This window comes from Pseudopipra pipra, chromosome 11 (assembly GCF_036250125.1).
Source record: "Pseudopipra pipra isolate bDixPip1 chromosome 11, bDixPip1.hap1, whole genome shotgun sequence".
NCBI lineage: Eukaryota > Metazoa > Chordata > Aves > Passeriformes > Pipridae > Pseudopipra > Pseudopipra pipra.
In genome coordinates this window covers 12,509,763-12,516,829 of record NC_087559.1, presented here as the reverse complement: position 1 = coordinate 12,516,829, position 7,067 = coordinate 12,509,763, and positions in this window count along the sequence as shown.

Here is a 7,067-nt window from a genome sequence, read left to right as displayed (position 1 = left end):
CTGGTGGAAGGTCACCCTCATCAATTACCTGTAGCCCTGCAGCTTCAGTTTCATATTCCCCAGCAGTTGCTATCAAGTTTTCCTGATCAAAGTCTCTGATGGCTCTTCTGTGCTCCTTTGTACCTTTTGAAGAGGTTTTTTTACCTTTGCTTATACAACATGAGTGTGGTGGCTTTTGGTTTTGGTTTTCTGTGGTGTGGTTTTTTTGTTGTTTGTTTTTTTTTTTTTTTTTGTTCCACAGTGTTCAGGTGCAAACTGATGTCCATGTTAAATAGGTAGTTTTTTATCTTGCAGTCACCTCACTATTTTATGCCAGCCCATGGGCTATTTTCCCTGGAGATGGGCTTGTCCAGCCTGAACAGGCTCTTTGTTGCTGCTGGGTGAGTGTCCAGTGCTGGGTGCAGCTGACAGGGCCCTCTGGGCACCCCTCGAGCTTCTCCTGGCAGTGGCTGCAAAAAGCCTTGGGGAGGGGAAGGATGGGGCCATTTATTCTTGGCACTCCCAACTACAAAATGCTTTGGGCATTGATCAGCAGCACTCCTGCCTTCTGTTCCCGAGATGTGCCCGGCACAGGGAGAGAGGCCGTGGCTGCAAGATGATGTTTCCTTTTCAGTTCCCCCGTTTAGGATGCGATGCCCTCTGCTAACGAGCTAATGACGAGCCTCTTGGCAGGCGCTGCGGTCGCCTATCACTGCTGCTGCTTATGAATAAGCCTGCCTGTGCAGATTCATCTGATACACACGGTTTGACTTTGTGGTCTGAAATTAGCAGGGATAAAGTCCCCCTAATGTACTTGTGTTACGTAGGAACTCTGGAGGGAATTCATAAAATCCGATGAGAACAATCGCATTTGCTCTGATGCAAGCTGCCTCCAGAACAAGTCTTCTTTGTTTTGCTGCCTGCAGACAGGGCCCAGGGTACAGGCAGGGAGTTGCCCTTGCAGAAACGCTGCCAGCAGGGTGAGCTTGGTCTAGACCTGGTCTCAGAGCAGTGTGGTGTCAGCAGCCGGACCTGGAGCACTTGGGGGTCCATATATAATAATAACCCCAGGTGGAACTGGTACTGCTGTAGGAAGGTGGGGGGACCTGCCCCTGCGGGCTCTGGCCTGTGCTGCTAAAATCCTTTTGCCAATATTGTCTGAGGATTAAGAGAGGCTGTGCCAGTGCTGCAAAGCAACAACAAGGTGGCTGGGAGCTTCCTGGGCTGCAGCAGTGGGAGTGGGGGAGTGGTGACTGAGGAGACTTTTTTCATTAGTTGCTTTAAAGGATATAAGAGCAAAATGTCAGGAGGAAAAATCCCTTGCTTGCACCATGTCCTCAAAGGTTGAAGAGTGGGTGATCCAGATGCAAGTCCCTCTGAATGACATACTATCTTGCAAAGTTCAAGAGCAGGTTTGTTTTCCTTCTATGCTGTTCTGCACAAATCCCTCTGAGCAATTCCTTGTGTTTGTGGAAAGGCAGTTGTGTAACTGCCAGCCTGGGATGTGCTGGGGTGGGAACAGGGTTCCCACGGTCTCTGCAAACGGCCGTGCTGCCCCTCAGCCCTGTGCCTGGGCTTCTCAGAGGACAGGACTGGGATGAACAGGGTGTGGGGCTGGGGAGGGGGTGTGTGCTCACCCTGCTGTCGGACCATGGTGAAGGACAGAGTGATGGAATAACACGGGAGAGCAGCATTTGGGCTGGGGAAGAGACGCAAGGGCTTTTTTGTTCCTGTTTTTCTTCTGTTGCTGTGACACCAGGCTGACCTTGGAGGCAGAAGCTCTGGAGATGACCCTCCGGGCCAGGGCTGGCAGCAGGGTGGTGATGAAGCAGCCTGGTCTACATGCCCTTGTGAGAGAAAACCTCCAGCAGACTGGAGATCTGTGCCATGGGAACTGGTGCTTCTGCCTCTGCAGAAAGCGTTTACCTTCCAGGGATGAATCCTGCCCTTGCTCTGTGTGCTCTGAACACGGCTCCCCACAGCTCTGGTCCTTGGGCAGTCAGCTTCCCACTGGTGCTGGCTGTGCCAGCAGGAGCACTGGGAAGGGCAGCTGGGCTGGCTCCCTGAGCTGTCCTGGGGAACCCTGAGCCAGAGGCACCTCCTCAGAGCAGCCCTGCAGCTGGGTGGGGGGACAGGAGCTGGGACAGCCTGTGCCCTGGCAGGGACACCGCGCTCTGGGGTTGCTGCAGCCTCCGCTCCATGGAGGACAATGCTGAGCGCACGTCTCTGTTCCTCAAGGCTCCCCTGTGTCTGGTCTCCTCCCTGTCCGCTTCCTGATGCTCCGAGAGGACCCACCTTTTCCTGCCAGCCCAGCCCTAGCAAGACCATCACCCAGGGTTGGCTGCAACATGCTAGGCCTAACCCTGCACGGGGGGCTTTGCAGGGGCTGGTGAGAGACAGCAAATGGTCCAGCCTGGCTGGGCCCTGGCCCCAGGCACCCACTCCTGCTTCTTCCCCACAGCTGCCCCTGTGAGATGCTGCACCAGCTCCAGGCTTGTGGAGAGCTTGCCTTATGTAAATAGGTCACTTCTAGCCCAAAACTGGGGTGGCTGCCGGGAATTGCCACGCGTCAGCTGGCCAGAGATGAAATGCATTCCTGCAGCTGACACTGGTTTCTCCAGTGAATTGAGCTCTGCTTTGATGGCAAGGCACTGGAGACTGAGGTGGGGGCTGAGTGGGGGTCTATGGACCTGCCAGGATGGTTTGGTAGGTGGCTTCCCTGGCCTTGGGCAGGGCAGAAGCAAGGAGAGTCAGGGGAGAGACTCTGAACCTGGAGGAGAGGGCATCTTTGTCCCTGTGCTGTCCCCAATCCTGTGCTGTTGCCTCTTGCATAGCTGCTGGACTTCTTCCCCCAAGCTGGGTCCCTGCCAGTGAGGAGGGACACACAGATGTCTTTTATGGAGCAAGAACAAAATATTTCCTTGTGGCCGGGCAGTAACATCCCCAAAGGGCAGCAGCCTGATGTCATTGTGATCCCTGCCCAAGGGAGAGTGGTTCACCCCATGGCCCCTGGGCTGCAAAGTGCCTCAACCCCAGCGAGGCACAGGGCACGTTCTGCTACCCTGAGCCTGTGGGGACACAGTGGCTCTCAGTGTGCAGGGGCAGAGGGACCCTGTGCCACTCACTGCCCCAGGGACAGCGGGTGCTGTGTGTGTCCCACCAGCTGTACCTTCCCTGTATCTAATGGTGATGGGCTCAGTTTGTGTAACTGGACACTAATTAAACTAGTTTTAATCTTCTTCTATGGTGATGCCGTAGCAGGACTGGGGGCTGCTGTCTGTCCATCCCATGCAGGAATTTATCCTTGGCATGGGTCCTGTGCTGCCATGTGGCCAGCTGCAGTGGTGCCCCAGCCTTGGAGTCACGCAGAGCAGGGCAGAGGGGACAATGAATGGCTTATGTCCCTGGCTGGGAGTGCCAGGGCAAAGCCACCTTCCCTCAATTGTATGGAAATGAGGGCTTGCTAAGGGGCCTCTCCCAGCTGCCTCTCGCTGGCCTTTGCTCGAAGCCTGAAACTCACCACCTGGATGAGAGCAGAGAAGACTCCGGTGGGGGTGCCTGGAGACACCCTACACCACGCCGAGCACCCTGTTCCTTCAGTGGGGATCCCTGTCCCAGCACTCCTCACCTGCCCACCAGGGCCTGCTGCACCCACCTGCCCACCCAGGGCTCCCCCTCAGGCAAGAGATGAAAACAGGGACACAGTCCCCATCCCCTCTGCCCCACAAACTGTGTGGGCAGCAAAGGGTGACGTTGGCAGCAGCTTCACACAATGGAGGCTGGTGCCTGCCATGCCAGGCTGCCAGCTCCAGATGGGGTGATGGGTTCTGTCCTCTTCTCTCTCTTGGGTTTGCACCACAGCAATGTCTCCACCGCCAAGCTGGGACAGGCCTTGTTGGCCCTGTGGGGTCTTTTCAGTTTCTCTTTGAAAGGGAGGAGCTCCTCCAGCAGAGGAGCTCCTCCAGCCTACAGGACCAGGATCTGCTGCTGCTCCCCAGGCAACCCCTCACTTTGTAGCTCTTCCCAGGCCAACACATTAAACAGCAGAAGGACATGAGAAGGGTGGGGTTGGGCAAGGCAGCACTGGCTTGGTTGGAGACGTGAACCCAGGAGTGTCTCCTTCACCCTGGCAGCCCTGCAGCTGGAAGGACAGCGTGGGGAGCCCAGACACGGTGCTGCATATCGTGGGGCACCCTGTGCTCTCATTGCCAAGCACCTTACTCCCGACCCCCTTCTCTTCCCTCATCCTGCAAATGCCTTCTGCCCACACCCAGGTTTTTAACCACAGGCAAGGTGTGGTACGGAGCCTGGCTACCAGGCTGATGGCAGTAAAAGCAGCATTCCCTTGACCAGGCTGTTACCACAGCCTGCAGAGCTGCCCCGGGGGAGGAGAGCTGGGAAGGGGCCATGCCAGCAGGCAGAGTGCGTGGGCTGGCAAGTGGCTCATCAGGTCAGGACACGAGCAGAGCTTAACGAAGAACAGGGTGCTGCTGTGTGAAAGCAAAGAGCTTGTTTTCCCAAAGCAGAGCTGCAGAGCAGGCTGGGCTGTGTGCGGCTCGCCTTGCAACCTGCAGTGCCTCAATCCTTCCCGCAGCATCCCCCAGGCCCCCCTCCACTACCCCTCAACTCTCCCGACCTTCTGTCTTCTTCATTTCCAGGAAGCACAGCTGTTGGCAGGCGCTGGCTGCTCCTTCCTGCGGCCGCAGGAGGGGCCTGGGCCCCAGCCAGCCCCGGCTTTGTGGAGGGCGGGTTGCGCAAGGAGCCCTGCGGACACCCCGGCGCTGCGGGCGGCGGAGCGGAGCGGGTCCCAGAGCCACCCACCGCCCCGACGGCTTCGGCTCCTCCACTTGTTGTGCTCCACGGGGAAGCAGCTGCCAAAAGAGCAGCCCCTCTCTGGTGTTTTTGAATTTAGCGTGGATCGCTGTGTTCCTTGCAAGAGGCAGCAGCAGGGTTTGCTCCTGCCTGGCGGAGCACCCTTCCCTGCTGGTGGCAGGCAGCACTGGTTTGGGGGCTTCTCCCATAAGGGAGCAGATGTAGTTGGAGGAGTGAGACGTTCTGCAAGTGATGTTGGTGTGTGCATCGGAGGGTCTTCTCTACAGCCTTTTAATGAGATTTTCCAGGAAGGGAGGGCTGTCAGGATATTGGGAAATAGAGACATGCCCAAGAGATATCCCAATGCCTGGCCATCCTGCTCATGGACAGCGCCAATCCCTGCAGGACATGCTGACGGTGTTGTGCCAGGAGCTGTGGGTTCAGGGTCCTCACGGCACCTCACATGCCCTATTACTTTGCACCCAGAGAGGGCTGGTGGGAGTACAATAATATTTGTATACCTAAAAGTAGAGCGATTGATCCTGCTGCTGTTTTTCAACGTTTTGGCAAGCAGGCAGTGCAGAATTATATAAGTGTACGTGGAGCTGGCAAGTTTGTGTTCCAATCATATGAGAGCTGTTGTGCAACTCTTCCCCTCCACAGCCCTTGAGGAAAACAGGAGTGTGGGGGCTGCCGTGCACACACAGAGCCCTTCACAGCTTACAGTGATCCTGGTCCCTGTAAGGGGACGGCAAGGGAGGGCAAGGGATGCAAGTGTTATTACCTGAGGTCTCAAGTTCGTCTTTAAAAGTCACCTGCAAGTGATGCAGCGGGATCCTTGCTTGTTGCCCCTCCCTGTCCAATACAAATCACCCAGCACTTGCAATTCAAAGCCGATTCCTGAGTAGCAGGAATCTATGCTGGGCTCTGCATTCTACCCAGCTGCAGAAGGGTTTGCAGGAGCCCTTGCAGAGGAAATCCAGGCTCCTTCCCGGCCACAGTCTGGCAGAGCTGGGATGCTGTGCAGAGCAGAAGGAGAGGTCGAGGTGCTGCTGCCGTGTGTGTGGGAGGTGGGTGCCTGCATCCCCCTCAGCTGCCTCTGCCTGCCAGCACAGCCTGTGCTGCTGACTTCGAGGAAACAAAGTGCCGTTATTCCAGCACAAACAGCAGCTGGGCATGTGCCAGGGAGTGGCCAGGGCTCACCTGGAGTGGGGACACAGCTACGAGTGGACTCTGAGGCAGGGTAAATACTGCAGCCAAACTGGGCACAGAACGGGCAGGTGGGGAATCATGGCCTTGTGGGATATGGGTAATACCAAGAGTAATGACCCACAAGCAGGAAGGTTTTCCTTCCCACAGTGCTGCTCCACGGCTGCCCACCCCTTGCCCACCATCACTCCATGTCCTGCCAGGCATCTGGAAGGGACTGCGACCAGGCAGGGAGCCCAGACCCCGAAAGCCTCCTGAAGGATTCAGCCCCAGTTGCATGTCACAGTTCCTAATCAAAGCAGCCCCTCATCGCCTTTCCAGCCCAAATGTGCCCAGCTTCAGCTCCCGGCAGCGATTCCCGGCACCGCCGCAGAGGGGGAGCCTAGGCAACCGCTCACTCCTACTCCACCCCCCATCACGGTAACCAGGCTCAGCCAGGATTACCTCACCAGCAGAGCTGGGAAAAGCGGGGGGCTGGAAGGGCCATGCTGGAAGCAGGCAGGAGGCTGTGGCCACTGCAAGCCTAGCTTTTGTTATATAACCACAGGCTGGATCTGTTTGTGGATGGTTTCTGGATGAATTAAACTCCCCTTTCACTGTGAGCAGGGGTCTATGGACCATTCCATCCTTGCATCCCTCCATCCCTGCATCCCTCCATCCTTGCATCCCAGCAGGATGGGTGGGGGTGAGCAGGATGGGTGAGGGGTGTCTTTGTGGTGGCCTTGGTTGCAGGAGCGTGTGTACCAGCCCTGCCAGGATGCTGTAACCAGCCCCCACCTGCCTTGGTGCTGACAGCCCCATGCTGGGCTCTCCGTGCTGGCTTTGCCAGGTGGAAAATTCCTCTTGTTCCTGGGACAGCATGGACAAAGGCCTAGCTTGGGAAGAAGGGGGCGAGGGTGGTAAGGGGGGTGTGTGGTGTGCTGCAGGGCTACCACTCACCTCCCCAGAGCAGCAGGAAGGACTCAGACACCCTGCAGGGACAGTGAAGCCCAAGGGAAGCTCCTGATGTCTGGGGAGGGGGGCTTGCAGGGGTCTTGGGCTGCTTGGGATAGTGGCCCAAACAGTTG